The sequence below is a fragment of the Haliotis rufescens genome, unplaced genomic scaffold (genome assembly GCF_023055435.1).
Source record: "Haliotis rufescens isolate VD_foot unplaced genomic scaffold, xgHalRufe1.0.p SCAF_2, whole genome shotgun sequence".
Classification (NCBI taxonomy): Eukaryota; Metazoa; Mollusca; class Gastropoda; order Lepetellida; family Haliotidae; genus Haliotis; species Haliotis rufescens.
Window position 1 is genome coordinate 67,381,547 of NW_025963890.1, and position 16,787 is coordinate 67,398,333.

Here is a 16,787-nt window from a genome sequence, read left to right on the forward strand (position 1 = left end):
GTTGTTTGGATATTGGTTGTGTGTCAGCCATACCATAAATAAATGAATGTATTTACATTACGACTCAACGTAACACTGCAGCAGTGTGTGAGTGGGATGGTTCTATGCCGCCTGGAGAATATTCAGCAATATAATTGGGGACTCAGAGCATCCACATCAGAATACCTTTATTGATGTATATGGCCTTGAGGCCTGCAATACTTGATGTGTATAACATATGTAATATACATAGTGCCTGAGCCTTTACAACATATTTACAACAGGCTACCTTATACTTATGTCATGGGTCTTGTGAAAGGTTTATTAATTTGTGCATCGTTGGATTTTTAATGTAACAGTAAGGTATGGAATTTTCTTTGAAGACGACATCCTTAAGACTTTCTAATAATACATTGTAATCATCTTCTGCATCGGGATTACAATCCGGACAATATGAGAAAAAATATTTGCTTTAATGTGGAAATAAAAGCGAAACATTCCTTTCCATAATAATAAAAATAGCTACTTAGTGTACTTTGATTGGTTAAGGAGCGAGCAATTAATTTCCATGTAGCACGCTCATGTACGCCGCTGAGAAATCAATCGTACCACACCTTAGGTAACTTGTTTATCTCGCATGAGTAGCTCGGGGCACATAGGGTACATCGCATCATGTACCCCTCGACATCGGTTGACCCCTTATATTGTGTGTCTGTCAAATGGTGTTGAAACCAGTTAGTTAGTCTACTCTCAACCAAAACCGAGAAGTGTTTTCTCCTATATGTAACACAACTACTTCTGTTGGATCTATAACGATACTAAGGCTCCATGTGTTAGATCTATAGCGATACTAAGGCTCCATGTGTTAGATCTATAACGATACTAAGGCTCCATGTGTTAGATCAATAATGATACTAAGGCTCCATGTGTGGGATCTTTAATGATACTAAGGCTCCATGTGTGGGATCTATAATGATACAAGGGATCCATGTGCTAGATCTATAATGGTACTAAGGCTCCATGTGTGGGATCTATAATGACACTAAGGCTCCATGTGTTAGATCTATAATGATACTAAGGCCCCATGTGTGGGATCTATAATGATACTAAGGCTACATGTGTGAGATCTATAATGATACAAGGGATCCATGTGCTAGATCTATAATGAAACAAGGGCTCCATGTGTTAGATCTATAATGATACTAAGGCTCAAGTGTTAGATCTATAATGATACTAAGGCTACATGTGTGAGATCTATAATGATACAAGGGATCCATGTGCTAGATCTATAATGAAACAAGGGCTCCATGTGTTAGATCTGTAATGATACTAAGGCTCCATGTGTGAGATCTATAATGATACAAGGGATCCATGTGCTAGATCTATAATGAAACAAGGGCTCCATGTGTTAGATCTATTATGATACTAAGGCTCCATGTGTGAGATCTATAATGATACTAAGGCTCCATGTGTGAGATCTATAATGATACAAGGGATCCATGTGCTAGATCTATAATGAAACAAGGGCTCCATGTGTTAGATCTATAATGATACTAAGGCTCCATGTGTGAGATCTATAATGATACAAGGGATCCATGTGCTAGATCTATAATGAAACAAGGGCTCCATGTGTTAGATCTATTATGATACTAAGGCTCCATGTGTGAGATCTATAATGATACTGACGCTCCATGTTTTGCAAAAAGCATGCAGTATATCAAGTTTTCTTTCAATTCAAATGACAGTGTCAGCAAGGATAGCTATATCAGAAAAGAATACCATTGATAGCGCTTGATAGTGTTTCCTCTACACATGTTCCCCTCGTGACGTTTAGGACCAGATTTACAAGTTAATTCATTAATATTTTCCTTCCTTATCTAAGGGTACCATTAATCCTACATTCCAAGTTACGGGGAACTGTCCGGTGTCAGGTATGATATTGACAGTACTGTTACTAAATAACAATAACATTGAACATGAGTGTTCTATTGTTTTTTAACTGCATTAATTTTTTTCTGCATTAGTAATATCTCGCCACACACCCTGCACTGCTCACATCTGGAGCTGATATGATCTGAATTAATTTCCTTAACGATATAATTCAACTCTGCTCTGTATATATTTTCAGGATTGAACGTTTGTTCTAAATAGTCATCCACAGAGATGAATGAAGAAGTGTACTCCCTTAATAGTTTTCCAGAAACATTTCAGAATTTTTCACGTGCTGCGTAGGCAATACTGGCGACTATTTGCTCAAATTCACTTTTCGTCCTAGCACGTAGTTATTACATTCCTTTTTACTTCAAGATACTTCTAAAGATGACGCTTTTGTTTGTTGTCTTAATTTATAACAGAGTTGGGTTTTTTAAGTTTTCAAATGATCACATTCCCCGTGGAACCACTTGTGCTGAACTGCATTGTTTACATGTCGGGAAAAGGCTATCCGAGAAGCAGGCCGTGAAGACACTGCTCAAAAACTGGGTGCCGTCGCACAATGCGATCTTAGCGCTAACTGATCGTAACTCCCATACCTTTTACATAGACTTACGACAGTCGTAGCGCTTGGGTTTTGTACAACGGCGCCCACAATCTTAAACCCCGGTTATGTTGTTAACACCATTGGGAGTTGGGGTTCCATATAATTCAACTGCAAATGGGAGATGTACATATATAGTCGAACCTCGTTGTGTCGGACTCGGATGTGTGGGATTCCCGTTTGTTTCGAACTCATTTGGGCGTCCCAAGTATCCAAATTAAGCTTACATTATTCCTGATGTCTCAAACCCCGGATCATTCGAACTTTTTTCCAGATCCCCACGACTTTGACACAACGAGGTTCGACTCCATATAAAGTTTAAGAATATGTGGATATTTTTGTACCTATTTGATATTGTCACAAAAGGGTATGAAAATCGGAATATGTTTTGGTTGTATGTGTATGTATAGTCTCGCAGCCACTCAGCCTGACGACAGACACTACTTTGACATATGTGACGTAATTTGAGAGTATATTTCAACTTCAAGTTTGCAATACCCTGTTCAAATGATATTTCTGTGATACGTATTCATTTGTATTTTCCTGAAATAAAGTGTTAAACTCTATCTGTTACATTATTTTCGCAGCAACCCATGCTTGCCATACAAGGCGACTATGCTTGTCGTAAGAGGCGACTAACGGCATCGGTTGGTCAGGCTCGCTGACTTGGATGATGCATGTCATCGATCCCAGTTGCGTGGATCGATGCTCATGATATCAATCACTGGATTGTCTGGAATATTGCTGAGTGCGGCGTTAAACAACAAATAAACAAACAACGTTATTTTCGAAATCGCATGACATCATTTGGTATTGATAATCGTGAAAAGAATTCGTGCCGTCTTAATGTGTTGACAAAAAAACACTTACATGTACCACATTACATACATTCCTTTTTACCTTTCGTGAGTTAACCGGGCTAGAATAGGTCCCCGCCAACCTATGCTGGTCGTAAGAGACGATCAAATGGATAGGACGATAAGCCTCAAGTGTCTTGGTTGATTAAGTGTTATCGTACACGATACTACAATATGTCTGGACCATGCGCAATTATTTATATGCCGCGGTCATATGGCGTTAAACATGAAACAAGAAACTTCCCTCCCTACAAACAAGATTCTCTAATGCCCCATAATGCATTTAAGAATGCCTTGCCAATGAAGAGAAATTATATTTATATGGAATTATTGAATAGTTCAATGTAGTATCTAAGAAGAATTTAACAAGAAATGTATTTACTGTGGCCTGGGTGAAAACAACCCACACATTTACCGATATAGTGACGTCGACCTTCATTAACCGATATAGTGCGTCGACCTCCATTAACCGATATAGTGACGTCCATCTTCATTAACCGATATAGTGACGTCCACCTTCATTAACCGATATAGTGACGTCAACCTTCATTAACCGATATAGTGATGTCGACCTTCATTAACCGATATAGTGACGTCGACCTTCATAAACCGATATAGTGACGTCGACCCTTATTAACCGATAAAGTGATGTCGACCTTCATAAACCGATATAGTGACGTCGACCTCCATTAACCGATAAAGTGACGTCGACCTTCATTTACCGATATAGTGACGTCGATCTTCATTTTCCGATATAGTGACGTCGACCTTCATAAACCGATATAGTGACGTCGACCTTCATAAACCAATATAGTGACGTAGATCTTCATAAACCAATATAGTGACGTCGACCTCTTTTAACCGATAAAGTGACGTCGACCTTCATTTACCGATATAGTGACGTCGATCTTCATTTACCGATATAGTGACGTCGACCTTCATAAACCGATATAGTGACGTCGACCTTCATAAACCAATATAGTGACGTCGACCTCTTTTAACCGATAAAGTGACGTCGATCTTCATTTACCGATATAGTGACGTCGATCTTCATTTACCGATATAGTGACGTCGACCTTCATAAACCGATAAAGTGACGTCGACCTCCATTAACCGATAAAGTGACGTCGACCTTCATTAACCGATATAGGGACGTCGACCTTCATTTACCGATATAGTGACGTCGACCTTCATTAACCGATATAGGGACGTCGACCTTCATTAACCGATATAGTGACGTCGACCTTTTTACCGATATAGTGACGTCGACCTCCATTAACCGATATAGTGATGTCGACCTTCATTTATAAATGGCTATATTTTAAAGAAGCATTTAAGCAGTAGAGTATCAGAGGTGGAATACGAGAGGATGTTTTATTGCAAAGATTCCCATAAAGTGTATTAAACGTATACGATGGGTTGCAGTTTGGAAACATACTTCAAAGATAATGTAATGCGACATTGTTTAAGGGACGGCTTATCAGCCTCCACATACAGACTATGAATAGGTTTTTGAAAGCTTAAAGGCCAAACCTAAGGCCTTGATGATGATTAGAATCGAGTATTTTAGAACTGATTTTACAAGCTCTATATCATAAATGATGGAGCCTTAATCAAGTTTTAGAACTACTTTACAAAACGCGACATGGATAAGGTTGACGAAATAGTCAGTGACACAAGAATGCGCTTCGGTTTGATTCACATTCCATGTTTGGTGTCCCTGCCGTGGTTAGGCTTGATTGTGCTAAAAGTGGCAAAACTACAATACTCACATTATTCATACAACATACATAATCATGTCTTGATACCTATTCATGTCGTATAAAAACCTATTCCAGCTGTTGGACTCTCCGATGTACAATTGGACGATCCAGTCGTTCAGAGACGTGTGGGTTGGGCGGAGTACGGGAATGTTTTTGGACTGGAGAGACAGTCAACATTAGCAACAGACGGCAGGGGTAATATTGTCGGTAAGGCTTTAAAAATTCCTCCATATTTCATATTTCATGATTTTAATTGGTGTGTACACCACGAGACCACGATGCCCCCAAACAGATTACATTGGGCTAAAAGCCGCAATAGAGGTGAAAGTTACATGAAATGCTCACTGCAAATCAATGATGACACCAGGTGTTCGCGAAAAGGGAAAAGTATGTCCTGCTCTACGGGTAGTACCCGCCACTCCCACAATTTTGCATAAAAAGTGACTGTTTTGTATGGAGACATGTTTTTTAATCAAAACTATGAGCCTAATCTTTACTTAATCTTGAAACTTAGAGGTTCTTATCCTAACGTTTTGGACCCGTGAAGATTCCGGGGTAGAATAGGTCTTCAGCAACCCATGCTTGCCGTAAAAGGTGACTATGCTTGTCGTAAAAGGCGACTAACGGGATCGGGTGGATCCCAATTGCGTGGATCGATGATCATGATATTAATCACTGGAATGTCTGGTCCAGACTCGATCATTTACAGACCGCCGTTATATAGCTTGAATATTGCTGAGTGAGGCGTGAAACAAGAAACAAACCAGCCAACCATCCTAACGTTTTGAGCTCAACTCCGAGGGTGTACAGAACACCTGTAACAGTATCCATGTATTTAGTACAGTGCGATCCATGCTTACCAAATACCATGCATTTGAACCAAACACACCACCAGGCAGCATATTTCTACGGGCACAAGCGTGACTAGGTATTCTCCGTTGAGGGAAATGGACAAAATTGTCTGTCGCGCTGTTATGAAGTATCTCCAGGTGAAAGGGCTCTTACAGCCATCCATTCGGACATGTTGTCAGCTTCAGGGAGAGATGCTCCTTCCTTTGCCACTGTTACGAGGTGGGCAGCAGAGTTCAGGAGGGGAAGAGAGAGCCTCCAAGACGATCCAAGATCAGGAAGACCTTCAACTGTCACCACTAAGTGTGACCTGAGTTTTGTGTTGATTAAAATGGACAAAATAGGCAGCCGAGCTGTCATCAAATATCTTTATCTGAAAGGGCTAACTCCAACAGCCATACATGCGGACATGGTGTCAACTTTATGGAGCGATGCTCCTTCCTTTGCCACTGTTAAGAGGTGGGCAGCAGAGTTCAGGAGGGGAAGGGAGAGACTAGAAGATGACCCTTTGGGATTTCTGTTCATTAACACCTTCTTACATTAACGTTACAATATTCGTACCTACCCCAGAAAATGTAGCAATCTCTCCTCTCCTAAAAAACAGAATACTTTCTATTCAGTACTTCATGTGTTATTTTATGTGCAGGATGCGCTCACCTTTTCGCGAACACCTGGTATCACCAGTTTTTGATGGAGACTCAAACTCCACTTAGAGTATCACAGTAATATAATGGCGGTCAGCTTGTTGTGCGAGGGAAGCCCGAAGTGATTACGGTGCCATTGACGAATGGGACACCCATATTCATTTTTGAATACTAGTATATAGTTGTCCTGGTATATTCTCACTTATGGGAGAAATCGAAAGAATAAACAATTCATTTGTCATGACCTCGAATAACTGAATCCTGTATTTGCTTCCAATTGTTTTCTCACTGTTTCGTCGTCGTCCCTAGACAAAGGGTTGACCTTCGGTGTACTCCAGATATTCAAAGAGATGTGGGCCTGAACGAGGATGGAGGGGTGTTTCTTGTGGAAAGACACGCTACCTTAGGAAGAGACAGCAGTGGGAACGTGGTTGGTACAGTACGACATACCGGGATCGCTGAAGATGACCAGGGCAATGTCCATGGAGCCCAGGTTACCCGCGTTGTCAACATTCATCCACAGATTCCAGGTGAAATATGTACGCCAAGGCATGCATCAACCAAGTCAGCGAGCCTGACCATCCGAGCCCGTTCGTCGCCTCTTACGACAAGCATAGTCGCTTTTTACGGCATGCATGGGTTGCTGAAGACCTATTCTACCCCGGATCATCACGGGTCGGTGAATATAGGAGGGGATTCGTTTGTGATATTGGTGAACATACATGGGGATTCGTTTGTGGTTTTGGTGAACATAGGTTGGGGTTCGTTTGTGGTTTTGGTGAATATAATTGTGGTAAGCGTGTAACTTGGTGTTATGTCTTCCAAGCGATATTCTTCATACACGTGGTGACACGTCACAGTACACAAAGCAATATCCATGAGGCCACGGACGTTTCGATTTACCCCAGTAGGTAATGAAATAATATATTTCTAGTAGAAGCTATGCGTTTTGTTTCAATGTGAAAAACACTTTTATTATCAACTGATTGAAGGAGTTTTGAGGATAAATAATGTATTGAGATATACATGTAGTGTTTTATTGCAGAGGTACGAACCACTGGCTGCTGTTCAAAGAGTAAGTATGTTTCCTTTGCTTTGAAAAGCCAATTGGGATATCTTTAATCGCCTCTTATCTGAAGTAATATACATGTATGTTTGTTTTCGCGCCATTTATCATGGGTTTCCTTTCCTAATCCATGGTGAATGTGTAACTATATGAACATGGAGATAGATGGACGTTGCTTTGGAGTACAAATAGAACAGTGAGCTGTGTAGCTCACCGATTTATTCAAGGATGATACAAATCAAACATTCGGGAAACAACAAATGGTTACCATGGAAATAGGTATTAGCTTTAAACAACATTAAGAAAAAAGTTTAGCCCAATCATGGTCGTGTAATTCAAACTCTTGAAACAATTTTAATAATGACACATTTCATGCCGGCGGTATTTAATACAAACCTTATGATTAGAAATGCAGATAATTACATTGTACTACAGATTCATGACGATAATTTGAATTTTTGAAATTTTACAGGGCAATTTACCACTATACTGATCTTCATGGTTTTGCCCTCGATACCGATAGCTATGACAGTCATTGGTAAGTTTTGTAAATATAAATCAAACACTTTCAAAGCCGAATTCTTGCAAATTACAACAATGAAAGTTCAACTATGCACGCCATATAGTGGTAAATCTTCAACTATCCACGCTATATGGTGGTGAATCTTCCACTAACCCCGACAAATAGTGGTGAATCTTCCATTAACCACGCCATACAGTGGTGGATCTTCCACTATCCACGCCATATAGTGGTGAATCTTACACTAACCACGCCATATAGTGGTGGATCTTCCACTAACCACGCCATATAGTGGTAAATCTTCTACTAACCACGCCATAGAGTGGTGGATCTTCCACTAACCACGCCATATAGTGGTGAATCTTCTACTAACCACGCCATAGAGTGGTGGATCTTCCACTAACCACGCCATATAGTGGTGAATCTTCTACTAACCACGCCATATAGTGGTGAATCTTCTACTAACCACGCCATATAGTGGTGAATCTTCTACTAACCACGCCATATAGTGGTGGGCCTTCCACTAACCACGACATATAGTGGTGAATCTTTCACTAACCACGCCATATAGTGGTGAATCTTCTACTAATCACGCCATATAGTGATGAATCTTCCACTAACCACGCCATATAGTGGTGAATCTTCTACTAACCACGACATATAGTGGTGAATCTTCTACTAATCACGGCATTTAGTGGTGTATCTTCTACTAACCACGCCATATAATGGTGTATCTTCTACTAATCACGCCAAATAGTGGTGTATCTTCTACTAATCAAGCCAAATAGTGGTGAATCTTCCACTAACCACGCCATATAGTGGTGTATCTTCCACTGACCACGCCATATAGTGGTGTATCTTCTACCGACCACGCCAAATAGTGGTGTATCTTCCTCGAACCACTCCATATAGTGGTGAATCTTCTACTGACCACGCCATATAGTGGTGTATCTTCTACTAATCACGCCAAACAGTGGTGAATCTTCCACTAACCACGCCATATAGTGGTGTATCTTCTACTAATCACGGCATATAGTGGTGTATCTTCTACTAATCACGCCAAATAGTGGTGAATCTTCCACTAACCACGCCAAATAGTGGTGTATCTTCCACTGACCACGCCATATAGTGGTGTATCTTCTACCGACCACGCCAAATAGTGGTGTATCTTCCTCTAACCACTCCATATAGTGGTGAATCTTCCACTTACCACGCCATATAATAGTGTATCTTCTACTAATCACGGCATATAGTGGTGTATCTTCTACTATCCACGCCATATAGTGGTGAATCTTCTACTAACTACGCCATATAGTGGTGTATCTTCTACTAACCACGCCAAATAGTGGTGTATCTTCCAATGACCACGCCATATAGTAGTGTATCTTCTACCGACCACGCCAAATAGTGGTGTATCTTCCTCTAACCACTCCATATAGTGGTGAATCTTCCACTTACCACGCCATATAATAGTGTATCTTCTACTAATCACGGTATATAGTGGTGTATCTTCTACTAACCACGCCATATAGTGGTGAATCTTCTACTAACCACGCTATATAATTGGTGTATCTTCTACTGACCACGCCATATAGAGATGTATCTTCTACTAACCACGGCATAAAGTGGTGTATCTTCTACTAACCACGCCATATAGTGGTGAATATTCTACTAACCACGCCATATAGTGGTGAATCTTCTACTAACCACGCCATATAGTGGTGAATCTTCTACTAACCACGCCATATAGTGGTGAATCTTCTACTAACCACGACATATAGTGGTGAATCTTCCACTAACCACGCCATAGAGTGGTTTATCTTCCACTAACCACGCCATATAGTGGTGAATCTTCTACTAACCACGCCATATAGTGGTGAATCTTCTACTTACCGCGGCAAATAGTGGTAAATCTTCTACTAACCTCACCATATAGAGTGGTGGGCCTTCCACTAACCACGACATATAGTGGTGAATCTTTCACTAACCACGCCAAATAGTGGTGAATCTTCTACTAATCACGCCATATAGTGGTGAATCTTCCACTAACCACGCCATATAGTGGTGAATCTTCTACTAACCACGACATATAGTGGTGAATCTTCTACTAACCACGCCATATAATGGTGAATCTTCTACTAATCACGGCATTTAGTGGTGTATCTTCTACTAACCACGCCATATAATGGTGTATCTTCTACTAATCACGGCATTTAGTGGTGTATCTTCTACTAATCACGCCAAATAGTGGTGAATCTTCCACTAAGCACGCCATATAGTGGTGTATCTTCCACTGACCACGCCATATAGTGGTGTATCTTCTACCGACCACGCCAAATAGTGGTGTATCTTCCTCTAACCACTCCATATAGTGGTAAATCTTCTACTGACCACGCCATATAGTGGTGTATCTTCTACTTATCACGCAAAATAGTGGTGAATCTTCCACTAACCACGCCATATAGTGGTGTATCTTCTACTAATCACGGCATATAGTGGTGTATCTTCTACTAATCACGCCAAATAGTGGTGAATCTTCCACTAACCACGCCAAATAGTGGTGTATCTTCCAATGACCACGCCTTATAGTGGTGAATCTTCTACCGACCACGCCAAATAGTGGTGTATCTTCCTCTAACCACTCCATATAGTGGTGAATCTTCCACTTACCACGCCATATAATAGTGTATCTTCTACTAATCACGGCATATAGTGGTGAATCTTCTACTGACCACGCCATATAGTGGTGTATCTTCTACTAATCACGCCAAATAGTGGTGAGTCTTCCACTAACCACGCCATATAGTGGTGTATCTTCTACTAATCACGGCATATAGTGGTGTATCTTCTACTAATCACGCCAAATAGTGGTGAATCTTCCACTAACCACGCCAAATAGTGGTGTATCTTCCAATGACCACGCCATATAGTGGTGTATCTTCTACCGACCACGCCAAATAGTGGTGTATCTTCCTCTAACCACTCCATATAGTGGTGTATCTTCCACTTACCACGCCATATAATAGTGTATCTTCTACTAATCACGGCATATAGTGGTGTATCTTCTACTAACCACGCCATATAGTGGTGAATCTTCTACTAACCACGCCATATAGTGGTGAATCTTCTACTAACCATGCCATATAGAGTGGTGGGCCTTCCACTAACCACGACATATAGTGGTGAATCTTTCACTAACCACGCCATATAGTGGTGAATCTTCTACTAATCACGCCATATAGTGATGAATCTTCTACTAACCACGCCATATAGTGGTGAATCTTCTACTAACCACGCCATATAGAGTGGTGAATCTTCTACTAATCACGGCATTTAGTGGTGTATCTTCTACTAACCACGCCATATAATGGTGTATCTTCTACTAATCACGCCAAATAGTGGTGTATCTTCTACTAATCAAGCCAAATAGTGGTGAATCTTCCACTAACCACGCCATATAGTGGTGTATCTTCCACTGACCACGCCATATAGTGGTGTATCTTCTACCGACCACGCCAAATAGTGGTGTATCTTCCTCGAACCACTCCATATAGTGGTGAATCTTCTACTGACCACGCCATATAGTGGTGTATCTTCTACTAATCACGCCAAACAGTGGTGAATCTTCCACTAACCACGCCATATAGTGGTGTATCTTCTACTAATCACGGCATATAGTGGTGTATCTTCTACTAATCACGCCAAATAGTGGTGAATCTTCCACTAACCACGCCAAATAGTGGTGTATCTTCCACTGACCACGCCATATAGTGGTGTATCTTCTACCGACCACGCCAAATAGTGGTGTATCTTCCTCTAACCACTCCATATAGTGGTGAATCTTCCACTTACCACGCCATATAATAGTGTATCTTCTACTAATCACGGCATATAGTGGTGTATCTTCTACTATCCACGCCATATAGTGGTGAATCTTCTACTAACTACGCCATATAGTGGTGTATCTTCTACTAACCACGCCAAATAGTGGTGTATCTTCCAATGACCACGCCATATAGTAGTGTATCTTCTACCGACCACGCCAAATAGTGGTGTATCTTCCTCTAACCACTCCATATAGTGGTGAATCTTCCACTTACCACGCCATATAATAGTGTATCTTCTACTAATCACGGTATATAGTGGTGTATCTTCTACTAACCACGCCATATAGTGGTGAATCTTCTACTAACCACGCTATATAATTGGTGTATCTTCTACTGACCACGCCATATAGAGATGTATCTTCTACTAACCACGGCATAAAGTGGTGTATCTTCTACTAACCACGCCATATAGTGGTGAATATTCTACTAACCACGCCATATAGTGGTGAATCTTCTACTAACCACGCCATATAGTGGTGAATCTTCTACTAACCACGCCATATAGTGGTGAATCTTCTACTAACCACGACATATAGTGGTGAATCTTCCACTAACCACGCCATAGAGTGGTTTATCTTCCACTAACCACGCCATATAGTGGTGAATCTTCTACTAACCACGCCATATAGTGGTGAATCTTCTACTTACCGCGGCAAATAGTGGTAAATCTTCTACTAACCTCACCATATAGAGTGGTGGGCCTTCCACTAACCACGACATATAGTGGTGAATCTTTCACTAACCACGCCAAATAGTGGTGAATCTTCTACTAATCACGCCATATAGTGGTGAATCTTCCACTAACCACGCCATATAGTGGTGAATCTTCTACTAACCACGACATATAGTGGTGAATCTTCTACTAACCACGCCATATAATGGTGAATCTTCTACTAATCACGGCATTTAGTGGTGTATCTTCTACTAACCACGCCATATAATGGTGTATCTTCTACTAATCACGGCATTTAGTGGTGTATCTTCTACTAATCACGCCAAATAGTGGTGAATCTTCCACTAAGCACGCCATATAGTGGTGTATCTTCCACTGACCACGCCATATAGTGGTGTATCTTCTACCGACCACGCCAAATAGTGGTGTATCTTCCTCTAACCACTCCATATAGTGGTAAATCTTCTACTGACCACGCCATATAGTGGTGTATCTTCTACTTATCACGCAAAATAGTGGTGAATCTTCCACTAACCACGCCATATAGTGGTGTATCTTCTACTAATCACGGCATATAGTGGTGTATCTTCTACTAATCACGCCAAATAGTGGTGAATCTTCCACTAACCACGCCAAATAGTGGTGTATCTTCCAATGACCACGCCTTATAGTGGTGAATCTTCTACCGACCACGCCAAATAGTGGTGTATCTTCCTCTAACCACTCCATATAGTGGTGAATCTTCCACTTACCACGCCATATAATAGTGTATCTTCTACTAATCACGGCATATAGTGGTGAATCTTCTACTGACCACGCCATATAGTGGTGTATCTTCTACTAATCACGCCAAATAGTGGTGAGTCTTCCACTAACCACGCCATATAGTGGTGTATCTTCTACTAATCACGGCATATAGTGGTGTATCTTCTACTAATCACGCCAAATAGTGGTGAATCTTCCACTAACCACGCCAAATAGTGGTGTATCTTCCAATGACCACGCCATATAGTGGTGTATCTTCTACCGACCACGCCAAATAGTGGTGTATCTTCCTCTAACCACTCCATATAGTGGTGTATCTTCCACTTACCACGCCATATAATAGTGTATCTTCTACTAATCACGGCATATAGTGGTGTATCTTCTACTAACCACGCCATATAGTGGTGAATCTTCTACTAACCACGCCATATAATGGCGTATCTTCTACTGACCACGCCATATAGTGATGTATCTTCTACTAACCACGGCATATAGTGGTGTATCTTCTACTAATCACGCCATATAGTGGTGAATCTTCTACTAACCGCGGCAAATAGTGGTGGATCTTCTACTAACCACGCCATATAGTGGTGAATCTTCTACTTACCACGCCATATAGTGGTGGGCCTTCCACTTACCACGCCATATAGTGGTGTATCTTCTACCGACCACGCCAAATAGTGGTGTATCTTCCTCTAACCACTCCATATAGTGGTGAATCTTCCACTTACCACGCCATATAATAGTGTATCTTCTACTAATCACGCCATATAGTGGTGTATCTTCTACTAATCACGCCAAACAGTGGTGAATCTTCCACTAACCACGCCATATAGTGGTGTATCTTCTACTAATCACGGCATATAGTGGTGTATCTTCTACTAATCACGCCAAATAGTGGTGAATCTTCCACTAACCACGCCAAATAGTGGTGTATCTTCCAATGACCACGCCATATAGTGGTGTATCTTCTACCGACCACGCCAAATAGTGGTGTATCTTCCTCTAACCACTCCATATAGTGGTGAATCTTCCACTTACCACGCCATATAATAGTGTATCTTCTACTAATCACGGCATATAGTGGTGTATCTTCTACTAACCACGCCATATAGTGGTGAATCTTCTACTAACTACGCCATATAGTGGTGTATCTTCTACTAACCACGCCAAATAGTGGTGTATCTTCCAATGACCACGCCATATAGTAGTGTATCTTCTACCGACCACGCCAAATAGTGGTGTATCTTCCTCTAACCACTCCATATAGTGGTGAATCTTCCACTTACCACGCCATATAATAGTGTATCTTCTACTAATCACGGCATATAGTGGTGTATCTTCTACTAACCACGCCACATAGTGGTGAATCTTCTACTAACCACGCTATATAATTGGTGTATCTTCTACTGACCACGCCATATAGAGATGTATCTTCTACTAACCACGGCATAAAGTGGTGTATCTTCTACTAACCACGCCATATAGTGGTGAATATTCTACTAACCACGCCATATAGTGGTGAATCTTCTACTAACCACGCCATATAGTGGTGAATCTTCTACTAACCACGCCATATAGTGGTGAATCTTCTACTAACCACGACATATAGTGGTGAATCTTCCACTAACCACGCCATAGAGTGGTTTATCTTCCACTAACCACGCCATATAGTGGTGAATCTTCTACTAACCACGCCATATAGTGGTGAATCTTCTACTTACCGCGGCAAATAGTGGTAAATCTTCTACTAACCTCGCCATATAGAGTGGTGGGCCTTCCACTAACCACGACATATAGTGGTGAATCTTTCACTAACCAGGCCATATAGTGGTGAATCTTCTACTAACCACGACATATAGTGGTGAATCTTCTACTAATCACGGCATTTAGTGGTGTATCTTCTACTAACCACGCCATATAATGGTGTATCTTCTACTAATCACGGCATTTAGTGGTGTATCTTCTACTAATAACGCCAAATAGTGGTGAATCTTCCACTAAGCACGCCATATAGTGGTGTATCTTCCACTGACCACGCCATATAGTGGTGTATCTTCTACCGACCACGCCAAATAGTGGTGTATCTTCCTCTAACCACTCCATATAGTGGTAAATCTTCTACTGACCACGCCATATAGTGGTGTATCTTCTACTAATCACGCGAAATAGTGGTGAATCTTCCACTGACCACGCCATATAGTGGTGTATCTTCTACTAATCACGGCATATAGTGGTGTATCTTCTACTAATCACGCCAAATAGTGGTGAATCTTCCACTAACCACGCCATATAGTGGTGTATCTTCTACTAATCACGGCATATAGTGGTGTATCTTCTACTAATCACGCCAAATAGTGGTGAATCTTCCACTAACCACGCCCAATAGTGGTGTATCTTCCAATGACCACGCCATATAGTGGTGAATCTTCTACCGACCACGCCAAATAGTGGTGTATCTTCCTCTAACCACTCCATATAGTGGTGAATCTTCCACTTACCACGCCATATAATAGTGTATCTTCTACTAATCACGGCATATAGTGGTGAATCTTCTACTGACCACGCCATATAGTGGTGTATCTTCTACTAATCACGCCAAATAGTTGTGAATCTTCCACTAACCACGCCATATAGTGGTGTATCTTCTACTAATCACGGCATATAGTGGTGTATCTTCTACTAATCACGCCAAATAGTGGTGAATCTTCCACTTACCACGCCAAATAGTGGTGTATCTTCCAATGACCACGCCATATAGTGGTGTATCTTCTACCGACCACGCCAAATAGTGGTGTATCTTCCTCTAACCACTCCATATAGTGGTGAATCTTCCACTTACCACGCCATATAATAGTGTATCTTCTACTAATCACGGCATATAGTGGTGTATCTTCTACTAACCACGCCATATAGTGGTGAATCTTCTACTAACCACGCCATATAATGGCGTATCTTCTACTGACCACGCCATATAGTGATGTATCTTCTACTAACCACGGCATATAGTGGTGTATCTTCTACTAATCACGCCATATAGTGGTGAATCTTCTACTAACCGCGGCAAATAGTGGTGGATCTTCTACTAACCACGCCATACAGTGGTGAATCTTCTACTTACCACGCCATATAGAGTGGTGGGCCTTCCACTAACCACGACATATAGTGGTGAATCTTCTACTAACCACGCCATATAGTGGTGAATCTTCTACTAACCACGCCATATAGTGGTGAATCTTCCACTAACC